Source organism: Crotalus tigris, unplaced genomic scaffold (genome assembly GCF_016545835.1).
Source record: "Crotalus tigris isolate CLP2741 ecotype Arizona unplaced genomic scaffold, ASM1654583v1 scf7180000024464.508515016:1373766, whole genome shotgun sequence".
Lineage (NCBI taxonomy): Eukaryota > Metazoa > Chordata > Lepidosauria > Squamata > Viperidae > Crotalus > Crotalus tigris.
The window spans coordinates 1,293,000-1,313,786 of record NW_024100635.1 but is presented as its reverse complement, the minus strand read 5'-3'; the positions used below and the strand labels follow the sequence as shown (position 1 = coordinate 1,313,786).

The window sequence follows — 20,787 nt, the reverse complement described above, 5'->3', positions numbered from 1 at the left end:
GACCAGGGTACTGAATTATCAGGGTGGCCTCAGTTGCAAATGCAATCGAGCTATGATAAAGATGTGAAAATATATGGTTTTTTAAAGAACAATGTTTGATCAGATATTGTTGACGTCTGATAAAAAACTGATTAAGAACTGTAATCAAACCCCTGGCCTGTATTACCATATGTGGTGGCCTTGTCTTAAAGAAAAAAAAATTGGGCAAAAATACATCGTCGGTTAGAAAAGATGTTAGAGAAACATGTAGATTTTAAACCTGAACTCTTTTTATTAGGTATAATATCAGAAAAATTTAATAAGCCAAGTGTATACTTAACATTGCATGTATTAACAGCAGCAGGGATCCTATTTGCTCAGCACTGGAAGAATGAAGAAACACCACTAGACAAAGAGATAATCAAGAAGATATTGGACTGTGCTGAAATGGAGAGACTTAGGTTGAGGATCAAAGAGAAATATAGAATATTTTCAAACATGGAATTTATTTCATCAATGGTTGGAGAAAAGGGGTAGACACTAAGAATGGAAGCTGTATTATTAAGCAAACAAATTGGAGCAGACAACACAATGTTTATTAAGCACTAATCAAATGTAATAGAAAATTAGTTTTAAAAAATTGTAAAAAAAATAATAACAGAGTTGGAAGGGACCTTGGAGGTCTTCTAGTCCAACCTGCTGCTCAGGCATAGGACCCTATTACTATTCCTGACAAATGGCTGTCCGGTCTCCTCTTAAAAACCTCCAGTGACGCAGCACTCACAACATCTGGAGGGAAGCCATTCCCAAAGAATTGAAGGAGACTTTTGAAATCTTCCCACCAGCAGAAAATCGCAGCCCCCAGTTTAACCGCGAGCAGCACCAGTGGATTTAAAAGTTGGGGAGGGAAAGGATTTGCAGCAGCAGCAGCAGCTGAGATGATTCAGTCTAGTTGCTTCTCTGCTTGGACGCCGTGGAAGAAACCAAACAGCCCCGCTTGCTCCCGGCTTCTCCTCCGACCTGCCCTCCACTCACCTTCCAGCTGCTGCTTCAATCTGGGAAGAGCACAAAATCCTCTCTACACACCATCTTCCTCCGATTAGTGATCAGGAAGAGGAAGTTCCTCGGCGCTTCCTCTCTCATCACCTCCTTTCTAGCAATATAGTACTCGATGGTTTTAAACTTCTTTAAACTCAAACACAGATGCCGCCTTCTTTATTGTCTGCTTTATAGGCACAGATGTTGCTTGTTTGACCGCGGATACGAGGCGAAAAACACGCTTGTCTGGTCTCTGCCTAAGGCGCTTGCATGATTTCCCCCGATTAAAAGCTATCAAGTAATTTTTGACTCCTAGCAACTAACATTTGCAACTGAGCCAAGTGAAATGTGATGCTAGTTACCTTGCGAACATTAGCTACGTGTTGAGCCCTAAAAGTTCATGATGGTTTTATAGAATTACACCTTTTTTTATGGGTGACTCTCATAGGAGATCAAAACTTCTGTACACCTGAAATCTTTATGACTTATTTAATGTGGCTCCCAAGGTTTTAGGACATAGCAGCAACATCAGGCTAGATGCACCAGGGGAGCCAACCTCCCTCCTGCTGGCCAGGGCTGCATCCAAGGGTACCCAGCATGCCAGCTTCATTCCTGAAGGAGGAGAATGTAGATCTGCTACATGCTAAATGCCATGTACTTCTGTAAATTTGCTTGAAGGGAAGTCTCCATTAGGTCACAGAAAAAAAAATGCAGCAGGGCGTGAAATAGGGGGCTAAGAAAGAGGGGGCAATTGTGAACATACGGTAGAGGAAATATTTCAAAAATACATTTTAACAACATCCAGTGATGGAGCATCCATTTCTTCTGTATAACTGTCAAGAAATTTCTCCTTAGCTCTAGGTTGGTCCTGTCCTTGATAGGTTTCTAGCCGTTGCTTCTTGTCTTGCCTTCAGGTGCTTTGCAAAATTGGTTGACTCTCTCCTCTTTGTGGCTGACTCTCAAATATTGGAACACTGCTATCATGTCATCCCTAGTCTTTCTTTTAATTAAACTAGACATAACCCATTTCTGCATCCATTCTTTATATGCTTTAAACAGTAGTGGCCAAAATTGTGGAAACCTATTGGGAAAAGTGAACATTTGAGGTTTGATGGATAATAACACCACTTCCTTTTGGGAGTAGTACCATAAACCTATATATCAACGGAAAGATAATTTAATCAATAATGTAATGCAACAAAGATTGTTCAGTAATTTGTATTCTATGAAAGGTTATAGCCATATAACCAGAAAATGGAAGCACAACTTGTTTAGGTTGATATCAGGTAGCATTCCTTCATCTGATTGTAGCCAGTGAGGATGAGCTTTTAGAGAGCAAATCAGGTGTCATCTTGTTTTTGCAATGAGCCAATCAGATCACAGTAGGATTCAGTTATTGATGTCATGTATTGAAACTGAGAGGACATTTGTCCCTGTGTTATGTGATTTTACACCGTTGGGCCGAGCATTTCCACTCTGTGCTGAACCACCCATCCACCATCAATAAATGAGGCGATTGACAGGATACCCCAGGTAGACATGAACTATAGCCTGGATGCCCTACCATCACAGGCTGAAACCTCACAGGCCATCATTCAATGTTCCAGTGGTAAGGCACCAGGATCTGATGCAATCCCAGCAGAAGTCTAAAAGGCTGGCGGGCTGCACTTGTTGAAAAAATTACCCAGTTGTTTCGATCTTTCTGGAAACAAGGTTCCATTCCTCAGGAACTGAAAGATGCGTCCATTGTGCCCCTCTACAAGAGGAAAAGAAATCGACAAGTCTGCGATAATTATAGAGGAATATCACTTCTCTCTGTTGCAGGTAAGATCTTTGCATGAGTGTTCCTAAATCTCCTGATTGACCATCTGGAACAGGGTACACTACCTGAGACACAGTGTGGTTGCCGCAAAGAGCGTGGCACAGTGGACATGATATTTGCAGCTCGACAGCTCCAGGAGAAATGCCAGGAGCAGAATCGTGAACTATATACCACCTTCGTGGATCTCACCAAGGCTTTTGACACAGTTAGTCGTGAAGGACTATGGCGCATTATGTCGAAGTTTGGGTGCCCTGACAGGTTTATTCTGATGGTACGACAGTTCCATGATGGCATAGCGGCTCGTGTTCTGAGTAACGGTGGAGCCTCAGAGGCCTTCCCTGTTACTAATGGCGTTAAGCAAGGCTGCATGCTGGCACCAACCCTGTTCAGCATGATGTTCTCAGCCATGCTGTCAGACGCCTTTCAGAACAGCTCAGTGGGAGTAAATCTGAGGTACAGAAGCGATGGGAAACTGTTCAACCTGCGAAGACTTCAGGCTGTCACCAAGGTAAAGGAGACTGTGCTACGAGATCTCCTCTTTGCTGATGACTGTGCCCTTAATGCAGGATCGGAGCAGGAAATGCAAGCCAGCATGGACAAATTCGCAGCCGCTTGTGACAACTTTGGCCTCTTCATCAACACGAAGAAAACTGAAGTGATGTACCAGCCAGCTCCAAAAGCCCAATATCAAGAGCCTACCATCACAGTAAAGGGACAAAAGCTGCAAGCAGTGGACCAATTTACGTATCTTGGTAGTATCCTCTCCCATGCAGTGACAATTGACATCGAGGTCAACTGTAGAATTGCCAAGGCAAGTTCTGCATTTGGCAGATTGCGGACTAACGTGTGGGACCGCCGTAGAATAAGTCTTGCTACCAAGCTTAAAGTTTACCAGGCAGCAGTGCTAACTACCCTATTGTATGCTAGTGAGACCTGGACAGTGTACAGGAGGCATTTTAGGCAACTGAACTACTTCCACATGACTTGTCTTCGTAGAATTCTGAGGATCCGGTGGCAGGATAAGATACCAGACACAGATGTCCTCTCCAGAGCAGGTCTATCATCAGTTTACACTCTGTTGATGAAAGCCCAGATGCGCTGGGCGGGCCATGTTGTAAGGATGCCAGATCATCGCATCCCTAAACAGCTCTTCTATGGTGAGCTGTCTCAAGGAAAGCGATCACACGGGGGACAAAAGAAGCGATACAAAGATACGTTAAAAGCTTCTCTTAAGTCCCTGGATATTAACACCATCTCTTGGGAACTTCTGGCGCATGATCGACCGACATGGCGCACCTTGGTGTACCAGGGTTGCCAGACATATGAACACAGAAGGACAATCTTGGCACAAGAAAAGCAAGCACTCTGCAAAGCCAGAGCTGCAAATGCTGAATTAACAGTGTCTACACTTCTTTGTTCAGTATGTGGCAGAACATTCCGTGCTAACATGGGTCTTATTAGCCACCTACAGACACATCGTTGATGGCCCACGACCCATAAGATGTCAAGGTCTTCATCGAAAATCGATGGACGAACAACACATGTGATCGCTATCAAGTTGGTTGTGGTTTTTTTGTGTTCTTTCATTTAGTGAGCTTGTAAAACGTAATAAAATTAAAGTAGTGGTGCAAAGAGCTGACTGGTCGCCCAGAAAGCAATGTAAAATAGTATTATTAAGTGAACAAGGCTACAGTTATAAAGAAATTAGAAGAAAAATTGGTGGAAACTTAACCAAAGGTGGCATTTCTAAGTTTTTGAAGAGTTATAAGGAGACTCAGCCACTACAAAACAACACTGGTAAAGGCAGGAAAAAGTGCACAACAAGTGATGATAGAAGAATTAAGAGACTGTACCTACATGAGAGAAGAAAATCATCTGGGTGTATACAAGATGAAATGGCGCAATGCAATGTGAAGTTGAGTGCAAGGACTGTTCGGCGCAGACTGCAGGAATTTGGCCTAAAATCTAGAATTCCACAAAAAAAGCCACTTTTATTTCTCTTTTTTTATTTATTTATTTTTTTTTATTAAAAGTTTTATAAATTTTACAAGAAAAACAAAAACAATACAAAACAAAAGACAACATATACAAAAAAAGGAAACTAAACAATACATATATATATAAAAAAAAACCCCATCCCACACCCCTCCCAAAAACCCTCCCTTCCCCCCCCTGAGCTTCCCAGAGCAGAATATAGGCTTAAGAAATAAAAATAAAAATTAAATTAAAAACTTTATATTTATATATATAAAAAAATATCTATAATATATATGAAAATAAAACTTATGAAAAAGCTATATGATATTTTTGTATACCCAATCTAAATTGTATAAATTTTATCCATTTGTCCCAAACAGCAAAAAACTTCTCTTGCGTTTGTTGCTTTAAGAAAGCCGAAATCTTTGCCATTTCCGCCAGATAAGCTACTTTAAGAAACCATTCCTGCAATGTAGGCAAAGATTCCTTCTTCCAATATTGTCCTACTAACAGCCTAGCGGCTGTAATCAAATTTAACATCAATACAACCTCCTTTGTGTCACAATCTGTAACAATACCTAACAAAAATAATTGCGGAGTAAATTTTACCCTCCTTCTAAAAATTCTCTGGATATTCCACCATATTTTGATCCAAAATGCTTTTATCTCTCTGCATGACCACCAAATATGATAATAGGAAGCCTCCTTATAACCACATCTCCAACATTTGGGTTGCACGTCAGGATACATATAAGACATTTTTTGTGGATCAAGGTGCCATCTATAAAACATTTTATAAAAATTCTCCCTTAAGTTCTGTGCTTGAGTAAATTTGACATTTCTCACCCAAATAGTTTCCCAGGTGTCCAATGAAACTGGCTCACCAAAATTCTGCGCCCATCTAATCATACAATCTTTAATTAGTTCCGTTTCTGAATCCAATTCAACTAAAACCCCATAAATTTATTTCTCAAACAAAGGTTGAAAAGACTAAACTGGGCTAAAACCCATGTTACCTGGACAAAGGAACAATGGGCACAGTGTTATTTGGAGTGATGAGACCAAGAGCATCCTGTTTGGCAGTGATGGCATAAAATATGCAAGGAGAAGAATCGAAAAGATTTGCATCCTGATTGCATTACATGTGCCATGAAACACCCAGTCAGTGTTATGATCTGGGTTGTATGACATCAAAAGGTGTGGGCAGAATTTGTGTGATTAACGGGAATATAAATGGCCAAAAATACATTAATGAAATACTTCAGCCCAAATTGAAGCCTTCCGCACATGATCTTTTCCAAGACAATGAAGCATTTATATTTCAACAAGATTCAGCTCCATGTCATGTTGCTGCTGTGTGCAAAAGGTGGTTTCAAGATAATCATATTCCACTGCTGGAATGGCCTGGGAATAGCCCAGATATTAACCCAAATGAAAATCTATGGAGCCGACTAAAGAAACTTGTTAGTCAGAAGTGACCCAGCAATAAAACCCAGTTTATAGAAGCAATCATTCAATCTTGGTTTCACATTATAACAGCTGCAGAACTAAAGGACATGGTTCACTCCATGGGAAGACATTGTAAGGCCGTAATTCATGCTAAAGGTTACCCAACTAAGTATTAACTGACATGGTGATAATTTTTATATATCTCATTTTTTCTACGTGTTTCACTTTTCTTCTTTATAACTTCTATTCTAATAGCAAATTCTTCATAAAAGTTACTGCATTACATTCTTGATTAAATTATCTTTCCATTGATATATAATTTATTGGTACTACTCCAAATAAAAGTGGTGTTATTAGCCATCAAATCTCAAATGTAGACTTTTCCCAAAGGTTTTCTACAATTTTGGCCACTACTGTAACTGATGAAACGATGCCTAAAGCCTCTGCAAGATTTAAAGCACCAGTTTTGCTCATGGAAGTCCTCAGCTGCAAATAAGAGGAGAAAATACTGCCCACAACTACTCTGGTGACATCTGAATTCAAGCAGTCCTCACTTACTGACTGCAGCTGGAATGGGCTTTTATGTTACTAAGCAGCCCGATCATGAAGCATGATGTCACATGAGAGTGCCAACTTACATCTGTTCCTCTGCAGTTGTAAAGCAAATCCAGATGGGTTGTTAAAAGCAATTTCAATTCCTGCTGGCATCCCCAGTGATTTTGCCTGTCAGAATCTAGTTGGGAAGGTTCCAAACGGGGATCATGAGTGTGAGATACTGCAACCATCATAAATGTGCAACAGTTGGCAGAAACCAAATTGGTGCATTTCCTTTTCCTGCACTTTCATAACGACAGGAACTGCTGACGGTTAGGTCACTCAATAGGTGCTACAATGACCACTAATTTGTTTCACCAGGCGTAAGTCTGCTCTTACAATGCCATTGTAACTTTGGAGGCTCAGGAAACAAGTGATAAGCGATGACTACTTATACAAACTGAACATCCCAAAAGCTCTTCAGTAGCTATTTTTAAAAAGTGCTGGGTTAAGAACGGTTGAACCTTGTTAATACATGGATGGGGCACCAATAGGAAATACCATGCTTATTGGCAGGACATGGAAGTAAAAAAAAAAATCCATTAAAATCAGTGGCAAGTTCAGTTCCATCTTGTTGCCAAGAAAACAGAAAGAATAATAGAATTACAGAATTGGAAGGGATCTTGGAGGTCTTCTAGTCCAATCCCCTGCGTGGGCACAATTACCATTCCTGACAAATGGCTGTCCGGTCTGCTCTTAAAAACCTCCAGTGATGCAGCACTCACAATGTTTGAAGGGAAGCCATTCCCAAAGAATCAACCTTCACTTGAAAGAGACTTAAATCTTCCCAGCAGCAGAAGATCGCAGTCCCCAGTTTAACAGCCTGCAGCACCAGTGGACTTAAAAGTTGGGGAGGGAAGGGATTTGCAGCAGCAGCAGCTGAGATGCTTCAGCCGTGTTGCTTCTCTGCTTGGACGCCGTGAAGGAAACCAAACAGCCCCGCTTGCTCCCGGCTTCTTCTCCGACCTGCCCTCCACTCACCTTCCAGCTGCTGCTTCTACCCTGGAAAGAGCACAAAAGCCACTTTGCACACCAACTTCCATCCATGAGTGATCAGGAAGGGGAGATTCCTCTGTGCTTCTCATCTCTTCCCATCGTTTCTAGCATTACAGTACTCGATGGTTTTATGAAAGTTTATTTATATTCCCATTAATCACACAAATTCTGCCCACATCTTTTGATGTCATACAACCCCAGATCATAACACTGACTGGGTGTTTCATGGTACATGTAATGCAATCAGGATGCAAATCTTCTGCGATTCTTCTCTTTGCGTATTTTATGCCATCACCATCACAAACAGGGAGATCTTGGTCTCATCACTCCAAATAACACTGTGCCCATTGTTCCTCCGTCCAGGTAACACAGGTTTTAGCCCAGTTTAGTCTTTTCAACCTTTGTTTGAGAGATAAAAGTGGATTTTTTCATGGAATTCTAGATTTTAGGCCAAATTCCTGCACCGAACAGTTCTTGCACTCAACTTCACATTGCATTGCACAAGTTCATCTTGTATACACCCAGATGATTTTCTTCTGTCATGTAGGCACAGTCTCTTAATTCTTCTATCATCACTTGCTGTTGTGCACCTTTTCCTGCCTTTACCAGAGTGGTTTTGTAATGACTGAGTCTCATTATACCTCTTCAAAAACTTAGAAATGCCACCTTTGGTTAAGTTTCCACCAATTTTTCTTCTAATTTCTTTATAACTGTAGCCTTGTTCACTTAATAATACTATTTTACATCGCTTTCTGAGTGACCAGTCAACTCTTTACACCATTACTTTAATTTTATTACGTTTTACAAACTCACTAAATGAAAGAACACAAAAAAACAACCAACTTGATAGTGATCACATAACACACTGACAAATGTCCTCCTCTCAGCTTCAATACATTACATCAATAACTGAATCTTAGGAAATAAAAGGAATAGAAGTTAATAAAAAAGAATATAAACTAAGAGCTTTTGCAGATGACTTGGTGGTTACCTTGTCTCAACCTACCTATTCTGTAGTAGAGTTGTTACAATTGATTTACCAATATGGACGGGTTTCGGGATTTAAAATTAATAACAATAAGACTAAAATATTACCCAAAAATATGACTAATTTGGATAAGCAGACTCTGGTTAACTTGACAGACTTTGAAGTTGTTGATAAGATAAAATATTTGGGGGTCACTTTATCTGTTTCTAATGTAAAATTGTATAAAAATTATTGTGAAAGGTTGTGGGTCAGGGTACAAAGAGATTTGAAAAATTGGGAGAAGTTGCAATTATCCCTTATGGGAAGAATTGCGGTGATTAAAATGAATGTCCTGCCAAAGTTTCTCTTTTTATTTCAAATGATACCTATCTTAAAGAATGAGGTTAACTTAAATGAATGGCAGAAAGGTATCAATAAATTTATTTGGGCAGGGAAAAAACCAAGAGTAAAGCTTAAAATTATGCAAGATATTCGTGAGAGAGGTGGACTCAAGGTACCGAATTTGAAATTGTATTATGATGCTGTGGCTTTAACATTACTTAGTGACTGGGTTAATTTAACAAATGTAGAAATACTCCACTTGGAGGGTTGGGATTTACTTTTTGGATGGCATGCCTATTTAATTTTTAATAAAAAAGTTGACCGGGTTTTTAAATCTCATATTATAAGGATTTCTTTACTTCGGGTTTGGAGGAAATATTATAAAAGTGATTTTAAAATACCATTATGGGCTATACCTTGGCATGCGATAGAGGGGATAAGGAGAGGAGTTAAGATGGATAGTGTTTCTTATGCACAATTACTCAGATGGGATGGTAAAAATTGGCAGTTAAAATCTTTGGAAGATTTAGCACATGAAAATATTACATATTCATGGTTTCAGTATAGACAAATAGTGGATAGATGGAAGATAGATCGTAATATGGGTTTTCTTAGAGAAGATGAAAATCTTTTTAAACAAGTAAAAGATCAAAGGCGAACTCATATTAAGAGAATCTATGGGGTGCTAGTAGAACTGGATTCAGAACCAGAACTAATTAAAGAATGTATGATTAAATGGGCACAAAATTTTGGTGAACCAGTTCTACTAGATACCTGGGAAACTATTTGGGTGAGGAATGTTAAATTTACACAAGCCCAGAATTTAAGGGAGAATTTTTACAAAATGTTTTATAGATGTCACCTTGATCCACAAAAAATGTCTCGTATGTATCCTGACTTACAGCCTAAATGTTGGAGATGTGGTTGTTTGGATGCTACTTATTATCATATTTGGTGGTCGTGTAAAAATATAAAAGCTTTTTGGATTAAGATATGGTAGAATATTCAAAGAATTTTTAGAAGGAGGGTAAAATTTACCCCACAATTGTTTTTGTTGGGTATCGTTACTGATTGTGATATTAAGGAGGTTATATTGATTTTAAATTTAATTACAGCCGCAAGGTTGTTAGTAGGGCAATACTGGAAGAAGGAATCTTTGCCTACCTTGCAAGAATGGTTTTTTAAAGTTTCTTATTTGGCGGAAATGGCAAAGATTTTGGCTTTTTTAAAGGATCAATCGCAAGAGAAGTTTTTTGCGGTATGGGAAAAATGGATAGATTTTATACAACATAAGTTGGATATAAAAATATTACTTAGTTTTTCAATAACTTATATATAAATTTTAATATTTTATAGATTGTATTTTTTTCTTCTCTTTTCTTATATTTCTTATTTTTATTTTATCTAATTTTACTTCTTTTTATATATATATATATATATATATATATATACATCTTTTCTTCTTTCTTTTTTCTTTTATTCTTTTTCTTTTTAAGCATTTTTCTTTTTTAATATTTATGCTTTTCTTTTTTACATATACATTATTGTTATAAGCTTATGTAATGTATTTAGATATATTTATGGTTTATATCTTTTTAATTTTTTTTTAAGATTTTTAGAAATTTTAATTAAGCCTATATTCAGCTCTGGGAAGGTTGGGGGGATGGAGTCGGAGGGTTGGGGTGGTTGGGTAGGGTTGTTTTTTGTTTTTTATCTTTTCTTTTTCCTATTTGTAAAAATTTTAAAAATTTTCAATAAAAAAAAATAACTGAATCTTACTGTGATCTGATTGGCTTATTGCCAAAACAAGATGACACCTGATTGGCTCTCTAAACACTCATCCTCTAAACACTCATCCTCACTGGCTATAATCAGATGAAGGAATGCTACCTCATATCAACCTAAACAAGTTGTGCTTCCATTTTCTGGTTATATGTCTATAACCTTTCATAGAATACAAATAACTTAACACTCTTTGTTGCATTACATTATTGATTAAATTATCTTTCCATTGATATATAGGTTTATGGTACTACTCCCAAAAGGAAGTGGTGTTATTAGCCATCAAACCTCAAATGTTCATTTTTCCCAAAAGGTTTCCACAGTTTTGGCCACTACTGTTTAAAGCATATAAAGAACGGATGCAGAAATGGGTTATGTCTAGTTTAATTAAAAGAAAGACTAGGGATGACATGATAGCAGTGTTCCAATATTTGAGGGTCAGCCACAAAGAGGAGAGAGTCAACCAATTTTGCAAAGCACCTGAAGGCAAGACAAGAAGCAATGGCTAGAAACTTATCAAGGACAGGACCAACCTAGAGCTAAGGAGAAATTTCTTGACAGTTAGACAGAAGAAATGGATGCTCCATCACTGGATGTTGTTAAACTGTATTTTGAAATATTTCCTCTACCGTATGTTCACAATTTCCCCCTTTCTTAGCCCCCTATTTCAGGCCCTGCTGCATTTTTTTTCTCTCTGTGACCTAATGGAGACTTCCCCTCAAGAAAATTTACAGAAGTACATGGCATTTAGCATTTAGCATATCTACATTCTCCTCCTTCAGGAATGAAGCTGGCATGCTGGGTGCCCTTGGATGCAGCCCTGGCCAGCAAGAGGGAGGTTGGCTCCCCTGGTGCATCTGGCCTGATGTTGCTGCTATGTCCTAAAACCTTGGGAGGCACATTAAATAAGTCATAAAGATTTCGGGTGTACAGAGGTTTTGATCTCCAGAGAGTCACCCATAAAAAAACTGTGTAATTCTATAAAACCGTCATGAACTTTTAGGGCTCAGCATGTAGCTAATCTTTACATCACATTTCATTATTTCACTTGGCTCAGTTGCAAAGGTTAGTTGCTAGGAGTCAAAAACGACTTGATAGCTTTTAATGGGGGGGGGGGAATCGTGCAAACGCCTTAGGCAGAGACGACACAAGCCTGTTTTTCCCCTCCTATCCGCGGTCAAACAAGCAACATCTGTGCCTACAAAGCGGACAATGCAGAAGGCGCCATCTGTGATTGACTTTAAAGGAGTTGAAACCATCGAGTATTACATTGCTAGAAAGGAGGGGAGGAGAGGGAAAGCACCTTTTCCTGATCACTAATCGGAGGAAGATGGTGTGCAGGGAGGGTTTTGTGCTCTTCCTGGATTGAAGCAGCAGCTGGAAGGTGAGTGGAGGGCAGGTCGGAGGAGAAGCCGGGAACAAGCGGGGCTGTTTGATTTCCTCCACGGCGTCCAAACAGAGAAGCATCTCAGCTGCTGCTGCTGCAAATCCCTTCCCTCCCCAGCTTTTAAGTCCACTGGTGCTGCAGGCTGTTAAACTGGGGGCTGCGATTTTCTGCTGGTGGGAAGATTTAAAAAGTCTCCTTCAAGTGAAGGTTGATTCTTTGGGAATGGCTTCCCTCCAGACGTTGTGGGTGCTCCGTCACTGGAGGTTTTTAAGAGGAGACCGGACAACCATTTTCAGGAATAGTAATAGGGTCTCCTGCCTGAGCAGGGGGTTGGACTAGAAAACCTCTAAGGTCCCTCCCAACTCTGTTATTCTATTGTTTTTACAACTTTTTAAAACTAGTTTTCTATTAATACATTAATTGGTGCTTAATAAACATTGTGTTGTTTGGGCAAATTTGTTTGCTTAGTGTCCACCCGTTTTCTCCAACCATTGAGAAAATAAATTCCATGTTTGAAAATATTCTGTATTTTCTTTCTGTTTGATCCTCAATGTAAATCTCTCCATTTCAGCACAGTCCAATATCTTCTTGATTATTTCTTTGTCTAGTGGTGTTTCTTCATTCTTCCAGTGCTGAGGAAATACAGTCCCTGCTGCTGTTAATACATGCAATGTTAAATATACACTTTGCTTATTAAATTTTTCTGATATTATACCTAATAAAAAGAGTTTAGGTTTAAAATCTACATGTTTTCCTAACATGTTTTCTAACCAAGTGTGTCTTTTTGCCCCGTTTTTTTTCTTTAACTCAAGGCCACCACATATGCTTGATTACATTTCCAACATTTACTAGACATATTTATAAACATTTTTGCTAATCTAGCAGGTGGTAAATGCCATCTATAGAACATTTTATATCAGCTTACTTTATAAGAAGTTGCCATGATCAATTTATAATTTCTTTCCCAAAGTTTTTGCCATTTCTCTAATTATATATTATATCCAAAGTTTTCTGCCCACTGTATCATTTTCTTTCACTTGTTCATCCTCCATTTTTGAATTTAATAGAAAGGTATATAGTTTCTTAAACAGTTTTTTTATCAGAGGTCAACAGCATCTGATCAAACATTGTCTGATCTTTATAAAAACGATGCATTTTTGCATCTTTATCATAACTCAATTGCATGATAATTCAGTACCCTGGTGTACAGGCTCTAGTTTAGATTTTAATTTTCCTTCAGTATCCAAAGTATCTTTATATGTCCATTTTTTTCATATTTTACTTGATTCGGGTGAACAAACGCTTCCATCGTTGAAAGCAATCCTGGGATTCTTAAATAGATTTTAACTTTTATCTTTTTGCACACAAGAAATAGTTTATTTCTTATATAATGATTTTGAAACTATCTATGAAACTGCGGAATTCCGCTGTTCGTGAAATGTAGTACCTCAGGGCCCTACGGACGTCCAGGGTATGCCATTGTCACTCCAGGGCGTGCGCTGGATTTGGGCAAAAGTCCGGTAGCACTATCTCCTGTGAAGAAATGCATGACATCCACGTTGCAGATCATGTCCTTCTTGGATTGTTGTAGCATTTTGAGTTTAATTCTGGCTTTCCTTTCTTGCCAAATTTCAAAATCAAAGTATTTAAATCATCAAAAAAATTATTCTCTATTTTTAGAGGTGCTGTTTGGAACAAGAAGAGCAGTTTGGTAAACTCTTTATTTTCACAGTAGCTATTCTTCCTAACACTGATAGTTGTAAGTTTTTCCATTTTTCTAGATCTAATTTTATTTGATTAAGTAATTTTATGTCGTTATCTTTTATCATTGCACATCTTCCTATTAAGTATATTCCCAAATATTTAAATTCCCTAACTATTTGAAAATCCATTTTTTTACAATTGTTCTTTTTGCTTAGATGTAAGATTTTTAACTATAACTTTTGTTTTTTCTTTATTTATCTTCAATCCTGCTACTTCTCCAAATAACTAAATCCTTTTCAATAGTTTAGGGCAGACATGTTAAACTTGTGACGTCATGTTACATTGCGTGATTGTTTTGCGATTGCGGGCAATGGGGCGGGCACAGCTTTTGGGTGATGCGTCCGGCCTGCGGGCTGGCAGTTTGACACCCCTGGTTTAGGGGTTGTCTCCAATGTTCTTTTTGTCTTCTTATAGCTTCCATCAGTTCCATCATTGTTATTTTTTTGTTTAGCATGTTTTTAATGTTTTCTGGAATTTTTGGTACATTGGCTTTTTCCATATATTGTGTTGTTTTTTCCAGAGATTTTTTTTTCTATGTAATATAGTTTTTCATAATATTCCTTAACTATTTTTTTATTGCCTCATTTTGGAGTTGCACATCTCCCTTCCTATGTTGTAATTTGTTTATCAACTTTTTTTCTCTTTCTTTTTCCAATTTATAAACCAGCTATCTTCACGGTTTATCTGCATTTTCAGAAAAAAATTGTTTTCCTTTTCTGATTTGTTGAGCCAACTCTTCTGGCTTTTATTAGATTTAGTTTATGTTTAATTATCTCCATTTGTCTTTTAAGAGTTTTTTTGTGGAACTTTTTGAAGTTCTAGCTCCAATTTTTTAAACTCTTACCTTTGCGTTGTACAATGTGGCTTTTTCACTTTATTCTTTTCAGCAGTATAAGTTATAGCTAATCCTCTGAAGTGTGCTTTGGCTGTATGCCATATGTGCTGGAGTGAAGTGTCTTCTTTTTTATTTTCTTTGAAAAAGAACTCCATTTCCTTTACTGCTATTTCTGAAATTCTTTCTCCTTTAATAAGAGTTGATTCAATGTCCACCTTGTTCAACTCAGTTTTATTGGATTATGGTCAGCCCAAATATTGGGTTCTATCTCAATCTCATGTATATTAGTTCTTAATTTAGGGGACATCCATATCATATCAATTCTAGGCCAAGATTTGTGTCTATTTGAATAAAATGTATACTGAGTCTTTTTTGGGTTCATTTCTCTCCAGACATTCTGTACGCAGATTTCTTCTGCCATTTTAACCAACATCTTAGATAATCTCTTTCTTCCTTTTCCCATTTTACTACTTTTGTAATCTAGTTTTTCATTCACAATTGCGTTAAAACCTCCTACTAAACAAATATTTTGATATTCCATTTCCAATATTTTTCTGTGTAGTTTTTGATAAAATATTTCTTGTTTATTGTTTGGTGCATGTATTGCTACTAGCAACATCTTTTTTTTTAATTCACTGTCATTTCCACCATTAACATTCTTCGTTCTCCCTTCAAGATCCCTTCCAACTCTATTATTCTGTTAACCATCAGTTAAAGCCACCACATCTCTAAAATTAGCTCAGAAGCTTTGACTGTAAACTATTTTGGGACATTTTTCCAGGCTTCAAAGACATAGATTTTTTCCATATATAGGAGTGTGTATCTGCATTTCTCTCTGTATGCATATATCTGGAATTATATAATCTATCCCCATCACTTGCAGATGTATTTGATGATAACCATTTGCATTGCTAAGGATTTGTGATTGACCGAAGTCAACAAGAAATTTTACTCAAATCAACAACTGAATTTGATTGAATGGATATTTGAACATGGATGTCGGTAGGCTTCCATGTATCAGATGAATCATAAACAATGTAAAAGATTATTCTATCATTGTGGCATGTTTGCTTTTCATTGTAATGTATACTTTTCTCACACTTGTCACCATTTTATAAAAATTAAAGTTACACTTTTCCTTAAATCTTATAGAAAAGAGGATGGGAAGAAGAGCACTCTGGACAGCTAAGAATAACAAGCAACATTGAAAAGAAAAGCAAACCAAGCCAGAAATCAAAATATTTTCCATTTTCTTCAGAAAACCACACAATTCTCCTCTTCCTCCAGTAGCTCTTAGAAAAAAAGAGAGAAAATCAAGAAAGATTTCAAGCTGGAAATTTAGAACTCAAGGATACTTTACATGAAAAGTGAAGGGAGATTATTTTTCATTCATTAAAAGAGTGAAATATCTGGAAGTCAGTTGGAGGAAAAGGTGAGTAGAGCAGAGAATCATACAGGCCTCACACTGTGAGGAAGAGAACGACTTGAATAAAAGCACCACTAAATAAATGATTATCCATACTTTTGACTTCCTCAAGAATATCAGCTGTGGAAAAGCTCCGTACTTGTGTCTATTGTTAGAAAAGGATAGATTGCAAATCATAACTGATTATGCACAAGAGGAGCCACACAGCAGAAAAGCCATACAAATCATCTGATTGTAGCAAAACTTTAGTCAGAACAGTTCCCTTGTGGTTCATGGAAGGTCCACACAAGAGAAAAGCCATAAAAGCACTCCTAGTGCAGTAAATGCTTTAGTGAGCATGTCAACGTGGTGATACATCAGAAGATTCAAAGCAGGAAGAAAACATATGACTGGACTGATTGTGTGAGTTTCATTAGAAATTCCCATGTCATGAGACACCAGAGGACTCACACAGGAGAGAAACCCTTTGAATGTCCTGATTGTGGGAAAAGTTTCGGTTACAATTCCCACCTGGTGGCACACCAGAGGACTCACACAGGAGAAAAACCCTTTGAATGTCCTGAATGTGGGAAAGGTTTCAGTCGGAATTCCCAACTGGTGACACACCAGAGGACTCACACAGGAGAAAAACCCTTTGAATGTCCTGAATGTGGGAAAAGTTTCAGGGATAAGTCCAGCATTGTGATACACCAGAGGACTCACACAGGAGAGAAGCCCTTTGAATGTCCTGATTGTGGGAAAGGTTTCAGCCAGAATTCCAGCCTTGTGAAACACCAGAGGACTCACACAGGAGAGAAACCCTTTGAATGTCCTGATTGTGGGAAAAATTTCAGTGATAGTTCCAGCCTTGTGATACACCAGAGGACTCACACAGGAGAAAAACCCTTTGACTGTCGTGATTGTGGGAAAAGTTTCAGGGATAAGTCCAGCATTGTGATACACCAGAGGACTCACACAGGAGAGAAGCCCTTTGAATGTCCTGATTGTGGGAAAGGTTTCAGCCAGAATTCCAGCCTTGTGAAACACCAGAGGACTCACACAGGAGAGAAACCCTTTGAATGTCCTGATTGTGGGAAAAATTTCAGTGATAGTTCCAGCCTTGTGATACACCAGAGGACTCACACAGGAGAGAAACCCTTCGAATGTCCTGAATGTGGGAAAAGTTTCAGCCGGAATTCCAGCCTTGTGAAACACCAGAGGACTCACACAGGAGAGAAACCCTTTGAATGTCCTGATTGTGGTAAAAGTTTCAGTGATTATTCCACCCTTGTGATGCACCAGAAGATTCACACAGGAGAGAAACCCTTTGAATGTGCTCTCTGTGAGAAAAATTTCATTCGCAATTCTTGCCTGGTGATGCACCAGAGGACTCACACAGGAGAGAAACCCTTTGAATGTGCTATCTGTGGGAAACGTTTCAGTTGGAATTCCAGCCTTGTGAAACACCAGAGGACTCACACAGGAGAGAAACCCTTTGAATGTACTATCTGTGGGAAACGTTTCAGTTGGAATTCCAGCCTTGTGAAACACCGGAGGACTCATGCGGGGAAAAATCTTTCAAATGTCCAGTCTGTGGACATTACTTCACTCATAAATCATCCCTTATTGCACACAAGGAAATCCACATGAGGCAAAAGTTGAAGAGTTTAGAAAAGGCTTCAAGTTCATTTGTGATCTCCCATTGAAACTGTAGTTGAGAAATTGACTATTTGAATTGTGGTCTGAATCTTTTTACTGAAACTTGTCTCAGGATTAGACTTGTAGGTGGAGAGAAAAAGAAAATGAAAAAGGGCTAACTACCAATTTCCGGTTAGCAGCATCAGCTACTAGATATTTCCTTTTGTAGAAGTTGTGGATTTCCTCAAAAAGGCTTCTGGGTGTTTTTTTTTTATACACTGATTATATAATTCCCACATGTGGAGTTTCAGGTCTTCCACCTTGGTTTCCTGCAGAGTTTGAAGCCCAGAATTCCTCAGCCAGCGTAGAAAAGGTCCTCAAGTTATAACTGTCATGGGCCTTGCAGTTATGGTTACCTGTTGCAACGGCCATTAAGTGAGACTTCTTTCCTAAACTACCCTGATCTCTCTGATGCAGCCATTAATTGTGTCAGTCACTAACTGGAACACTGGCTACCTCAGGGTTGGGGAAAACTCTTGGAGGCCTAGTGCAGGCCCAGGTTTGACTGTTGTAGGCATTTCTAGGCCTCCCTCACCCTGTGCTCTATTTCCCAACTCTTGTGCCTCCCAGTTCTTTCCCACCCCAGGGTCTCCACAGGCTTTTTCTCCCTCCTACTGGATCCCTGCACGCCTCACACCCTCCTCTTTCTTTCTAAGATTTCTTATCCTCATGTTGGGGATAAAGGGGAGGGTGTGCATCCCTGGCTCTTGGGATTGTGTCCTGGAAGCAGCCGTTACTTTCAGTGGGGCCTGGCTTCGTCCCTGGGCCATGCGGTGGACTTGTGGAAGCGGCTGCCATTTGGCCATACTGTCATGCAGAAGAGAGACAAACCTCTCTGTTTTGCTACCTAACATGAGGGGAAAAATGTACAGTTGAAAATGTTTCATTGTTGATAAGAGAGAAAAATGGGTATTTTCAGTGTTACTATGGACATTGGGTCAAGGGAAGTCGCTCAGAGTTGCCTCAGATGGCGAGATGGGCAGTGATTAAGTTTAATAATGAATGAATTTAATAATAAAAAGATAATGTAAAGCTCATTACCCAACTCTTCCTCAGTGATACATATGGTGGGTTTCTAACATACAATTGTTAACTTGTAATCTGTCTCTTGTGCAATCTCCATTATTGTAAAACAGTAATCTGTTTTACTCAGCTTCCCTTCCCTCCTCATTTATAAATTTAAAAATTCAGTTTCAATCGTACATCAGTCCCACCACTCTCTGCCTCTGATGACATGAGCTGCAGTTAGGCTTCTGCCTCTTAATTTATTGTTGCATTGCTATCTGCCCTAGTCCTAAATTCTATGAAAGTACAGCAATTCATTAGGCACAGTTTAAAAATTAGAACGACTAACTGGATATGTTTTGATTGGCATCCTTCTCAGATTCAGCGATTGTCTTCTCCATCACAGCCAGTCTGACAGAGGGAAATTAGGACATTTCAAACCGGACAATTAAGCTATGGTTTCCCTCTAATACAGCCATTTGTTTTGCCAGTCGATTTGTAGCCTTTGAAAATCAAAGAATTGGCTTCCTGTTCCGGATCCCGGCGTTAGTGGGTGTGCAGATAGACTGTTCTCCCCGCCGTCCGGTTTTCTTTCTTCAGAAGACCCTGTAAATGGTTGAAAGTCGCTCTGGAGGGGTGACCTCCATTGGGGAGGAACTACGGTAAATCGTGGAGGGGCCGCAGCCTCTCTGTTTGATCCTCAGGACCAAGGGAAAAAAAAGCGCTCATCAAGTCACACCAGCCAAAAGCCCAAAGCATTACCAAACACAATGAAAGCAACTGGAGGAGTTGAGTGAGACCTTACCTTACCTTTTCTGTTCCCCAACTATTTTCGTATAAAAGCCTTTGGAAATACCCTTTTCCCCCAGCTTAGTCCTGTCCCCCCCTGATTTTATTTCTTCTTTTAAAAGGCTGAGAATTTCACAAGTTATTTAATTAAAGTAAACTTCTGTTTCCACTAATGCTTCTGGAGAAACAGAAATGATGGGCAGCTATAACAAGCCAGAATGGGTTTGTTAAGAATGTGATGCCAGACAAACATTATTGTCATTTTTTATGAAGTAACTTAATTAGTGGATTTGTGAAATGTTTTGGAGATAGTATACTTGGACGTCAGCAAGACATTTGACAAGGTAGAGCACAAGTTAACTTTTTGGTAAGATAGAACAACATGGGATAGACAGAACCAGCCCTAGGTGGATTCGCAATTGACTGACCAACCACACTCGGGGTTTTCATCAATGGAATTACATCTACATGGACAGAAGCATGCACTCGGGTACCTCAAGGTTTGGTCTTGGGCCCACTACAGTTCGACCTCTTATAAATAGACAGGCTCAAGATCCAAAGGGATTCTGACAGAGCATTGGGATCTATCCAACAAAGTATTGTTCAATGATGAGGAAAGTAATGTCTGCACTTAGGCAGCAAAAAACAAATGCACAGGGATAAAATAGGTAATACCTGGGTCAACAAAGGAATCTAGATGTCCAATGGACAAGTATAAGACAGGACTGCTTCAGCTGCCAAAAAAACAAACCAGCTAATGCAATCCTTAACTAGCCTGATGTCCCTGATGCAGCCATTAATCGAATGTGCGAGTCACTAAGGGGAATAGTGGCTACCTCAGGATTGGGGAAAACTCTTGGAGGCCTAGCCCAGGCCCAGGCTTGCCTACCTGAGGCATCCTAGGCCTCCCCAACCCTCCAAGACACTCTGTGCTCTGTTTCCCATCCTTTGTGTCTCC

The 20,787-nt window shown here is 39.0% G+C and overlaps 1 protein-coding gene across 1 annotated transcript in view; it reads right to left on the bottom strand.

Moving 5' to 3' along the window:
* Nucleotides 1-20,787, bottom strand: part of LOC120303344 (zinc finger protein 84-like) — a 35,579-nt gene that overhangs the window by 12,475 nt on the left and 2,317 nt on the right. The window lies entirely within an intron of this gene.